The 12,851-nt window shown below is 40.2% G+C and overlaps 1 non-coding gene across 1 annotated transcript; it reads left to right on the top strand.

Annotated features, from left to right (window-relative positions):
* Window positions 1-2,373: 2,373 nt before the first annotated feature.
* On the top strand, window positions 2,374-2,480 carry LOC128571329 (U6 spliceosomal RNA). Its single transcript, XR_008375760.1, has one exon. It is a non-coding gene; the product is annotated as a U6 spliceosomal RNA (small nuclear RNA).
* The last annotated feature ends 10,371 nt before the right edge of the window (window positions 2,481-12,851 follow it).

The following is a 12,851-nucleotide window of genomic DNA, read 5'->3' as shown; positions in this document are numbered from 1 at the left end:
GGTCCCTGACACCGGGTGGTTGCTTAAGTGTGCGCGTGTTTATGTCCACCTTCCTTATACGTTAGAATGGTCTTTGGCATGTAAGAGTTAACATTCAGTTTCAGTGACTAGTAAGCCTCCTCAAAGAACAAAGTCATGTAACAGCCTGCAATGTGGCTAACATGCAAATTGGAACATCACACATTTCAAGGCTTCACGAGTGGCCTCTCAGTATTCATGCTGCAAGGCAGTTTTGTGTTTCTCTAGTTGTTTTCATGCAACGAGGAAGTGACAAGAATTTTATTTCCTTGCAGAAATTACCATACAAAGAGAGTCGAGTGTTAGAACTGGACATGGACATAAAAAGACACAGAGTCTTAGTCTGGATACTCAGATTCCTGAGCGTCCAAGCTTGTGGCACCACTTGAGGGCTCTGCATCCTAGAGGAATTTCTGGGGGTTCTGCCTCTCTCTGGCTGAGTGCCAGCGTGTCTGTATTCCACCCTCAAACAGAGTAACCTGTGAATCAGCTTTTGGAAGCAAGAAAGAGAAATCTTCATTTTTGTCTCTTTTCCTTGTGCAAAATGTTTTCTCCTTTGCCCTTATATTTGGGCTACACAGAGAATTCTTTCTGGCCCTTTTAAGACTCTTTCTACATGTTCAACCATAGAAATCCATCCCAGGTCCACTCTCTTCTATTTCAAAATTCAAAATGTATATGTTGGGCTCAGAACTAAAGACCCCTTTGGCTAAGCCATCAGTTTCCTGTTACATATCTAAATATGTCATAGGGATTGATGACAGGTATGTTCTGAAATGTTATTCCGGCAGGCATACAGGTAGTTCCTAAAGTGATCTCCATCTGAGAATAATACCCAGGTGTCCCAAAAGTCACCCCTAAAATCACCAGACATAGACAAAAATGGGAAACTGTAGCTAAGTGTACCTTTACTGATGATGCAAAATATTCATTACAAGATTTTACAAAATATTCTCTACATGTTGACTTTCTTTGTAAAGGAAAATTCTTACTTCCTGGTAAAATTTAGTAATGAATATTTTGTAAATAAAGGTACATTTAGCTTTAATTTCCCTTTTTTTTATGTATTGCAACATCAGGGACAACTTTTGGGACACCCTGAAATATGAGTCTGTACTAGAAAAGGCAGTATTATGCTGGGAAGACCTAGTAATTTTAGCTTTAAACTAGACACTACCTAGTTTATATGCTAGTGCATGAAAAAAAATAAGCAAAATGAATTATAGACTTGAAGGACTACAGAAATTTGGCAAATTGAAATCACTTAAAAAACTGAATATGTTAATTTTTAAGGGGCATTTTTATAAAAACAAAAAATGTTATCTAACTTATTTTTTTTTATTTTTGAGACAGAGTCTCATTATGTCACCCTCAGTAGAGTGCCGTGCGTCACAGCTCACAGCAACCTCAAACTCTTGGGCTGAAGTGATTCTCTTGCCTCAGCTTCCCAAGTAGCTGGGACTATAGGCACCCCTCACAATGCCTGGATATATTTTTGTAGTAGTTGTCATCATTGTTTACAGGCCCAGGCCGGGTTTGAACTCACCAGCCCTGGTACATGTGGCTGGCACCCAAACCACTGAGCTATGGATGCTGAGCCTCTAACTTAAATTTTTACAGAATGGCGTGGTCCCAGAAATTTAAAAAATTAAAATCTTAAATTACCTTGTAAATAATCAAAACACATACTAATATAAGAGTTGTTTTAAGATTTTTATTTTTGATTATTATGGGTCCATAACAGTTGTAAATCTTTGTAGGGTAGGAAAAGTGTCTCTCCCTGAGATGGACATGTTGGCATTTCCCCCCCAGGGCTTTGGCAGGAAACAAATCCCTAGGCAAAAGAAAGGGTGCTGGTCAGTGTCAGTGGGAAGGGCAGGTTTTTGTTGTTGTTTTTGAGACAGAGTCTCACTGTGTCTTCCAGGCCACAGTGCAGTGGCATCATCATAGCTCATAGCAACCTCAAACTCCTGAGCTCAAGCAATCCTCCTGTCTCAGCCTCCTGAGTAGCTCAAACTACAGTGCCCACCCCAAAGCTCAGCTAACTTTTTTAATTTTTAGTAGAGGCGGGATCTTTCACTTGCTCGGGATGTTCTCAAACTTCTGAATTCAAGGGCTTCTCCTGCCTTGGCCCATAGAATGCCGGGATTATAGGCGAGAGCCACTGTGATTTGCCAGGCCTATGTTTACAGCGTGTTGCAGAGAAAACTTATGACAGCACGTTGAGATGTGGCCATAGAAGTGGCAGCTTGAGGTGAAAGACTATAGTTGTAAGTCTTCATCAGATTATAACATAGAAAAAAAGTTTTTAAACTATATTTAAAAATGAAAAGTATACTATAAAAGCATATTATGGTGCTCACTTCGGCAGCACATATACTAAAATTGGAATGATACAGAGAAGAATAGCATGGCCCCTGCGCAAGGATGACACGCAAATTCGTGAAGCGTTCCATATTTAAAAAAAAAAAAAGCATATTATGAAGTCTATGTTAAAATAAGAAATACTGTAAAAGTATATTTTAAAATAAAAATTATGCTATCAAGTGTATTATAAATTATATTTTAAATGATTGAATTAGATGTTATGCTCTCTGTAATTGCTCTTTCAAATGTATGAAATATATTATGAATCATAAGCTACAACATATTACAGATGTGTTAGCCCTATAGAATTGTTTAGCTAAAGACTCAGACCTGAGCAGAACTGGTTGTGGTCTTCAAAAATGTTACCCAAATTCCCTAATACTTACGTGGTGTGGTGGGAACTGGATGAAATGATAGAGGAAAACCTACCAAGGTATAACATGTTCTCAGTAAATGTTTTTCATCTGCCTTGCACCCTTTGAGTTTGTTCGGAAGTAAGTCGGTACTATCATATATATGTGCAAAATTTCAAAGGCTTCAAACAATAGGACTTGTTTTCTCACTTGTATATCTAGGGTCACCTCATGTTCTGCAGGGCTTAATTCTCTACGTGTATATAGTGAGCTTGACGACGTGTATCTAAAGGGCATTTGTGTTCCCCATAGTAGGGTGCTGTGGCATGAATCCCAAAGATATCTCCTATCATTTAGTGGACACAGCATGCCACAGTCGCAATGAAAAGAAATAACAGTCTCCCTGCACTAGAAAGAAAATTATTTTTAAAAAGTTCTGAGTGCCTACCCTCGATGAATCCCCAACAATTAAAACAAGGGCCTGAGCACCTAGACAGATTTAAAGCAGGAGTAGCTGCAGTGTCAATGGTGGAGACATAAAGGATGTAGGAGAGGAAAACCAGAGGCAGGCTGTAAACAACCACGGAGGCTCCGTGGGAAGGGCCCGAATGAAGGAAGTCAAGGAAACATAAAAGAGAGGAGGATGTGAACAAAAGGTCACTGGCCAGGAGGAGAATTGAACTGGGGGTAACTATGTGGCCGGAACCCAGAGACATCCTCACTCGCAGTGCCAGCTAAGTCAGTTTTGGAAAGGTCATGCTTTTACCTGGCACAAATTCTGTGTTGTGTCTACCTGCTTGGATGAGGCCGGGAAAATGTTTCTAGAGTCTAGTCTTTTAAACAAGGATTTTAGGGTTGGTGCTGCTTATTCTCTCCTACGAGGAAGTATTTGGGTCTTTGTAGCTAACTACAGAAAACTGAACTCATTCGGCGGTCCTTCCTGGTCTTTAGAGTGTCATCCCCTGTTGTTGCCTCAGTGTCTCTGCCCTCCTCCCCCACCTCCATAATGTGTCTCTGTCAAGTGGAAGGAATGAGATAATCCTGGAAAGGATGTAGAATCTTTTGAAGGAACCTGTGACACCGTCTAAGCTGGTTCTATCAAGAGTGATTGAAATGTGAAGGGTGCCCTTCAGTTTCCTATGCCAGGCCTACTAAATCCTCAGGACTCTAAAAAGTATAAAATTTCATAAAGCTTTTCGCACTTTCTATGAGTTGTGGACTTTAGCTCATAAGTTGCATATTAAGTGGTTGGTAATATTCTCAAAGAGAAATAAGTGTTCTGGCCTTCAGTCCTCTGCTATTAACACTCTCGGTGGTAGCATTGGCCATCATCTTGCTACCAGCATTCCCAAAGAGCGCAAGAGCTGCCAGCAAAGCTCATCACCTCCAAAAAGTGTGACATCAGAAAAGCAAGAGTGTTTTACTTAAATGACAGGAAGTATAGATTGTTTTCACATTCTAAACCAGCCTGGGATCTCAGTGCTTGGAATAGTTAAAAGATAATGTAAACTGTGTCTCTGCTCTGGATGCTATCAGCTTTGATAAGCATAAGTTTGTATAATTGGCTGTTTGGGCCTCTGTGTATTCTCTCTTGTCAGAAGCAGAACTGGATGACAAAAGATCAGAACAAGGAGCTGTAACTCATTAGTCCTCAGCATGCTGAGGTCTTAGGTTGGGGGCAGTGGCCAGCAGGCCAAGTGAGGATGTTGGGATGCTCCTGGGATCCAGGACCAGAGAGCCAGACTGATAAGGAAGGGTCAGTCGGAGTCATGCAGAGATGTGCTACTAGTGGTCAGAGCCTGGGAGCAGGGCTGGGGGAGGGCAGAGTCATGCAGTTAGTGCTTTACACAGAGCCTCCTGGAGTGGGGCTGGCATCCGGCTCATGCTGGCTCACCAGGTCTTGTGCTTTGGTGCAGAACTGTGTCTGCCAGGATCACCAAGCTGGGGTACCATGTGGCTTCGCCTATGGGAGATAACTTTCTGCTTTCTACAAAGGCCAACAGTAGGCTAGTAGTCACTCTGCCAGGGGGTCTTCTTTACCACACTTTGAGGCTGTATCTGTAGCAAGATGCTAAATAGATGGTCTTTAAAAAGCTTGTTAAATGATTAGGCGGGATTAGGAAATGGCAGATGTTGTTTTAAGTATAATAACATCAGGGAAACATAAGCACTAATGCAGTTTCTGATTCCACTTTTGGGATTTTCTATGGCTTTTGGTGGCCAATCTCAAGCCCCATCTGAGAGAAGAGGCTAATGAAGACATCTGGTGAGGTGGAGAGAGCAAAGCAATTTCTGTGATTCCCCTCGGGTCTCTCCATACCTTCACCCCATAAATATTTATTTGAGTCCAGGTTCTCGGGTTATATAATCTTTTCTTAAAAGAGCAAGTATAGAAGAGCTCAGATCCAGCTGTCATTTTGGGAGCCACAGACTTTATATAGGGGGAAGAAAGTTTGAGATTCGGGACCACAACAGAAGAAGAGCTCAGAACTCTTCTTGAGTCCTGGGGTATCTGAAGCAGTAGAAAACCTCTGTGGGGCAGGATAAGGCAATGAAAATGCCAGCAATTTGAGGGGAGTAAATGTTTTTTCACTAACTTTTGGCAGGAAAGAAGCACAGTGTATCCATGTTAGAGTTTTCCTCTGAACCATCTGGACTAGTTCCTATTACTTTGCCATTTTATGGCTATGAGTAATGAGAGATGAGCACATTCTCCCCAGAACTCCTCTGAAAATGTCAAATGCTAAGGCAAGGAAATGGAAGAACTTTCCCAATTCTGGTGCTTCTTCATTAAATCCAGCCATTCTTCTTGCTTCCCACCAGTGACACCCATGAACATACCAAAACAATTTAATTAGAGCAAAAGCAGAGTCCCTCCTCTCCATGGGACAATTCTCGAGTGCCCTTCTTGTCTAGACTATATTGTTCTCATGTCTAACCACAGAAACCTCTTACTCATGTAACATCTAGCTCTCGGTTCTCCGTCCCTTCCTCCCATCCCATCTGTCACAGCCAGAGTAGACCACAAAGCATGGTCATGCTACACCATTAATTTTTCTTTTTTTTTTTTTGCATTTTCTTTTGCCATTTTATTATTATTATTTTTATTAGTATTAAATCATAGCTGTGTACATTAATGCGATCATGGGGCACCATGCACTGGTTTTATAAACAGTTCGAAACATTTTCATCACACTGGTTAACATAGGATTCCTGGCATTTTCTTAGTTATTGTGTTAAGACAATCATATTCTGCATTCACCATTCATTTTTCTTTTGCTTTTCAGCATTTTGGATGTCCCTTACATAATTTTCCTTTCAGTTGCCAGTATTTGAGTTAGCACCTTATTTCCTCTCTCTTGCAAATCTTTTTGGTTTGGTCTTGTTTACTGTACCAGGAACAGACATCTTCACTCTGTATACCATTTAGGCAACTTTCCTCTGGTCACCTTGACTCACTTAAGACCCACTGCAGGGTATTCAACTAATTCTAACTTCTGTGTAACTTAATTGGCCAACACCAAGATTGGTGTAATTTATGAGGCCGTCTGGAGTGCCAAATACTGAATTTGGAAGAGGAGGTGGTTTCCACATTCCCCCAAACTCTCTTTCAGCAACTGCCTTTTGTCAAGGTGGGCATGCTTTGTCTTTGGAAATTAAATTGGCAAAATTGACCCAAGGATGGGAACAAGCAGAGATTTTGGAGTAAGTATTCTGTAATTTAATAAAGATCCCTCAGTAGTAATCTGGATATAAAAACATTTGTGTGAAGTGGAAAATCACCTTGCACTGGTTCTCACCTTGGCCTTGTTATTGTTTTGCCTTTATTTGTATGTTGTCCTACGACATGTGTTCATTTGTTCCTATTCTTAATTTCCTCTTGTCCACTGTAAATCACCACTAGATTGCTAGTAAATGAATTCAAGGGTGGAAGCTTTCTAAAAATACATACTTTGTGGCACCTGCTGTGAAGGCAGAATCATTTTTGATATGGAATTATTATTGGTGATAAGATACATTCTTACAATGACTGAAAAATAGGACATTTTAGTAGGGATAGATAAGGTTAGGTGACCTTAATTGTTAACTCAATTGTTAGTTTGCAAACAGCTATTCTTATCTCGTAGCTGTTTCCTAGATAAGATTATAACATTATGGGATTTACTTAATTAGAATGAATTTTTTTTTCTGTTCTTAATATCAAGATGACTTTCATGTTCTCACAAAGCAAATAACTCACTGTTGCTTAAAATCAAGATGTGCATTAATGTGTACATGAAAGATAATCCCTTGATTGAAAAAAGGGTAATTGGGGTTAGCTTCAGCTGGTACAGAATCATGAAATAGCTTTGATAGATTTAGCATATGGATAAATTCTTTCTCCAAACTTCCCATGATGAAGACTATCTTTCAGTTGGATCCTTTAAAGAATTTGACGCATAAAGAAAAAAATCTTATCAGGCGTAAAATGTTTGTCCATTTCCTCTTGATATAAATAATGAATTCCCTATCCTATTAACAAAGGTTGAACTGATGTATACAAAAGAGATGGGGTTCCAGCTTGGGTTTTGTCCCCTTTTCTTTTGCCTATTTATTTCATGTTGGCTTTCAGGCTAACAAAAACAAATTCAGATTGCTTCCTCACTAGAGTCATCATCTGTCATCTATTCTTATGACACTGCTCATTAATAAGATTTGTCAAATAATAGGTTCTAATGTTTAGTCACTTCATGGATATCATTTTTAAAACTGATTTCCTTTCACTGTTACAAATAATATTTATTTTGGGAAAGAGTAATGACAATTGAAATAATTACCATTTTCTTTAACCTATTTGCCCTGAAATGAAATGTTTCATCTACAAAAAGGCTTCATTAGACATATCAGGACTTGGAAATGTAACTAAAAGACTCTCAATACAGCATTATAATCATAAGACATTTGACTAATACAGAAATGGGGTAATGTGAGTCCAAGCTAGCACGAGGGAAGAAGGAGTTTAAAGGAAAGGAGGAATCACCAAAAAAAATTTACCAAGGCAGGGCAGTGCCTGTGGCTCAAAGGAGTAGGGCACTGGCCCCATATACTGGAGGTGGCGGGTTCAAACCCAGCCCTGGCCCAAAAAAGAAAAAAATTACCAAGGCAAATTGATCTAAATTAATAATAAGGTGGAATATATTTGTAGGGAGAAGAAGGCAGAAATCAAAGCTGACTGAGATTTCAAGAATGAAGAATGATCGTAACATAGCCAAAAAGATCAAATAGGACCCTGGTATAAAGGTTTGTAAAAAGTTTAGGTTTGGCAGAAGAGAGAGGGACATACTTCAATGGAAATATGTAGTAGGAAATAGAAGTGAGACTGTAGTGATAAGAGCAGATCAGAGCTAGAACTTTAGGTCGGTAAGTCCCTCCAGAGACATGAATTTACTTAGCATTCATTCTTCTCCTTATCTCTCCCTTTTCCCCATTTTGTTGGCTTCCACGTTCAAAGAAACATTTAATTAAATTAAAGGGAAAAGACTAACTTTAGACCACTTTGACTGATGGACTGGCTCATTAGTTGACTGGTTGGTTGGGTGGTTAGTTGACTAATCATTCATGGGGGCTTCATAAACCAGAGAATTGTTGTTTTCAATACAGTATTCAACGCAACATGAGTCTGCCTTTGAAGAACTTAAAATCTAGTGAGTTTGGGGTGTTTTGTCTATCTATTGCTGCCTAACAAACATCCCAAAACTTGGCCACTTAAAACAATAACAATTCTTTATTTCCTCATGATTCTGTAATTTTGCCAGGGCTCTATAGGGAAGCCTGTCTCTATTTATGAAACCTCAGCTGAGGGTAGAATATTAAAGATGACTTTTTCAGCCCCTGTTGAGACAGCTTGAGAAGAAGGTGATGCTTGAGCTGAGTTTTGAAGGCTAAATACAGAGAAAATGTGGAGGGAGGAGAGAGAACCTAAGAAAAAGACGTGTCTTCTGGAAGGCTGAGAAGCAGGATACAATGGGTGCATGCAGGGATTTGGAAGTAGGTCGATGGCATAAAAGGACTGGGAGAGAGGGGCAGAAATAGAAATGTGATTAATTGGAGAGACCGAGTCTACAAGAGCAAGCAGGGGCCAGATCACAAAGGGTCATGTTTGTTGAGCCAACAAGAGCCGAAAGCTCTTTTTCTGCCTCCATTGATGATGCCAACAGTTCAGGAGGTGAGGAAGAGGAGTTTTCAGGAATTCAGAAGGAGCAGGCTCAAGAAGGTAGGAAGAAAATCAGGAGAGAGGGTAATCACGTGAATTACAGGAGACGAGAGTTTTAACAAGGACAACCTGACCAACAGGGTCAATGCTCTCTCTAGTGAGGTAAAGGAAGACGAGGAATGAGTACATCCACTAGATTTGGCAGAGAAGTGGTAGTTGGTGGCCACCGTCAGACCAGTTTTAGTAGAAGCAGAAACCAGACTGTAATGGATTGAGCACTTAATAGTAATTAAGGAAATGGAAGGGAGGAAAAACAAACAGTAGTTAAATGAAGTTGGAGAGAATTAGTTTGTTTAAGATGGGGAGGCCTTGGCATACTTTTATATTTATGTTAGAAGTAAATGATAAATAATAAGAAGTACCTTATGGAGTGCTTATCGGGTTCCTGGATGAAGACATGGAAGCTCAGAGAAGTTGAGCAACTTGTTCCAGGTCATAGGGCTAGGAAGGTCAGGAACAGGAATTTGAACCTAGGTCCCACTTAACACAGCTGTGCTCCTGACCACTGTACCTGGTGACGATGACGATGATGATGATAAGGGAGGGGCTCTTACACTGGATTCCAGCTAATGAAAGGAACATTAGGTATACACAACCTATAATTATTGGTGCCTTAGTTTTCTCACGTTTAAAGGAACAGCTTCATAATGGCAGTTATTCATGAGCTATATCACAAATGAGCCAAAAATAAAGGAATAGCTAAAACATCTTTAAAAAGAGATGTTTTCTGTGTATAAAATTCTATTCTGTGTTTTAAACCTTTGTCAAGTTCTAAGGAAAAGTTACTAATAAATTACACCTAGAACGTGTAAGCTTTTCTACTTTAATGTGCCATGCCACCATTCTGCTTGTGAAGGTGGATGTTAAAATTACCTGTTTCTTAAGTCAGCCCATCTGTTTTAATCTGGAAGTTACACAGACAAAGAGCAAGTGTGCTCTGCCGTGGCTACCATGAGGAAGAATGATTATATTTTTGCATTTTTTTCATTTTAGAAAAGGGGAAATGTCTTATTTAAACACACTCCGGTATTAAACCCAGCTTGTGAAAAATGCTTACAAGCAGATTTTGTGATATTTTGATGACGGTTACACTTTAATGGGGGTGAGAAAAAAGGCTCAAGGGAAAGGAAATTAATGATGGCTGGGAAGAAGCCAGCTGTATGATTATGTGTGTATGAGATCAGTTTTCAGAAAAACGTTTTTATTTTTGCTACCAGTGTCTTCAGTTGTCAAATATTAAAAAATAGAAATATGTCCAAAATAAAATTGGCCTGTGGGAAAGACAGCAGTTAAGGTTATCAAAACAACAGAAAACACTGAGTTATCTCGCCTTCTCCCAGCACCTGTGAGAAACCGCAGGCGGATGAAAAGGCCTATGTTGCCAGCTGGGCCATCTGTTCCGGCTGCTGGCCTGGTCAGTGTTTGGAATGGAGACACCTGTCAGAGACATCCACGTGTTGTGGGAAGCTTAGTGGTTGGTGTTTTGGCAGGTCATTCTCTTCTCTTTGAATCATAATGAAATGAATGTTTTGACATCTAAGAGGACTGCATATTCCCTCCAGTGGAATATGGAAGTGTGGTTTGGTTCTCTTATTGTGGTGGGTAATCCTCTAGTAATTAATGCAAACATCGTAACTTACAAAACTGAGAGATGTTCCCTCTGCCCTTGCTAACTCCAGTAATCGCTGCCTGATTTAGAAAACATATAAGAGAGAAGGATGAATAGCTAATTAAGGTAGCTAATATTTGTAGCAGGCATTATGTTAAACTCTTTGTGTATATTAGTTCAATTATTCTATTGAAAACACTGTCAAAGAATTGCCATTCATATGGAAATTAAAACCTGGAGAGTTTGAGTTACCCTAAATCATATAGATAGTAAACTGAGATTAGAATCTGGATTTCTCTAACTGTAGAACTGAGCCTTTTACCTATAAAGTTACACTTTCATACTTCTGAAGAGGATATAGTTAGTAATATCTTACAAGTCATGTCTTTTGTCCTTGGTGAACATTAGGGCCTCAGCCTGAGGTTCGCTGTGTTAATAAAAGCCTGAGTTATGACTTAACTCCTGAGTTTGTGTTTGAAAATTGACCAAGAGTAAAGTCAACCTCTGATCATCTGCCTGCCCGTCAGGAAAGGCGTAACTCATAGAAAATCAATCTGGGTCTGGTCTGCAGTCAGAAGCATAGATTCTTCTGGAGAGAGATATTTGGACAGATATTTTTAAAGAGGACCTTGGTGATCTACCTTTCTTGAAGACAGGAAAATAAATTTGATGGTGTTTCTCTACTGACTGTTAGTGTTTTAATATTGCACCCCGTCACAATGACTGTGTAACTTTGATATACAAAGTGTAACTTTGAGCTGTTAGAGCTCAAAAATTTCAAGCAAGACCTTGAGTCTCACATTTCCAGTTGTGCCCCAGCGCCTGCCGCTGGAGAGGCATTCACAGGCCTCTATCCAGCACCTCAGGTGGGGTCTCTAGTAGACTCACCCACTCTTTACAGTGGGCAGTGACTCCTCTGTCACTTACTGGATGAGTCATCTCCCAGGAACAGTTCTGAAAAATATGTACCCGAAAGTTGGGAAAGGGAGTAAACACCAACAATTGATAAATATCCAACAATTTGATAAATATTTACCAAAGTAGACACCAAAGATACGTTATTGAATAAGTCCCAGTCCTAGAGTTTTGGTGAACTGCAGTTGGCTGTGTAAAGGGTGCCGGGGAGCAGGCGAGAGGGGCAAAGTTTCTTCTTAGCTAAGTTTCATCTTCACACCCACAGATGCTTAATTGCAGGTGTGAAATGGAGGGCTCAGGAAAGAGAGAGGTGCTCTAGAAAGAGGGACCAGCACATGGCAAGGCCTGGAGGACAGAGAGATACTGCAGTTTTTGTTTTTGTTTTTTTTTTTGCAGTTTTTGGCCATGGCTGGGTTTGAACCCACCACCTGTGGTATATGGGACTAGCGCTCTACCCCTTTGAGCCACAGGCGCCGCCCGAGATATTGCAGTTTTAATAACTGGAAGAATTTTAGTGTGACGGAGAGGAGATGGAAGGTGGGGGGCCTGAGAACAAAGCTCGTGTCAGACTTTGATGGTCTCATGGACCATACGAGGGACTGGGGCCTTGAGGGTGTGTCAGCAGGGAATTTATGTGACAGATTTGTACTTTAGGAAGATGATTTGGGGAGTAGGGTATAGAGAATTGGGTGGAGAAAGTCAGGAATGGAGGAGGGAGACCGTTGGCAGTAATCTGGGGGGAAATGATAAGGGCTGAGCAGAGGGGTGACAGAGGAAAGGGAGAGCAGTGCATGTGCTTAGGAAGCTTTATTTTTTATTTATTTATTTATTTTATTAAATCATAGCTGTGTACATTAATGTGATCATGGGGCACCATACCCTGGTTTTATGGACCGTTTGACACATTTTCACCACACTGGTTAACATAGCCTTCCTGGCACTTTCTTAGTTATTGTGTTAAGACATTTACATTCTACATTTACTAAGTTTCACATGTACCCTTGTAAGATGCACCGCAGGTGGAAGCTTGAGATTCAAAACCTGTGAGTTTGGAAATGAAATTGAGGAAAGCGATGGGTTGAGATAATGTTCGGGTTTCTGATCTGAGTATAAGGTGATCGTCTTCACTCTGACAAGGAACATACTAAGAGCAATAATTGAGTCCAACATGTTGGAATGTTCAAATGGCAGTGTCCAATATGTGACAATAAAGAGCTCAATGCAAATGAATGCTTTCACAGATGACAAACAGGAGTGGAGGATTTCACTGTGCAGCAGAAAGTGTTAACAGAGGTATGCATTAAACCCTGAGGTGTACCAGTATTTGTAGGAGGGA

Source organism: Nycticebus coucang, chromosome 18, assembly GCF_027406575.1.
Source record: "Nycticebus coucang isolate mNycCou1 chromosome 18, mNycCou1.pri, whole genome shotgun sequence".
In the NCBI taxonomy this organism is placed as follows: Eukaryota; Metazoa; Chordata; class Mammalia; order Primates; family Lorisidae; genus Nycticebus; species Nycticebus coucang.
Note: the sequence above shows the minus strand (reverse complement) of the source record. Positions and strands in the feature narration are given on the sequence as shown.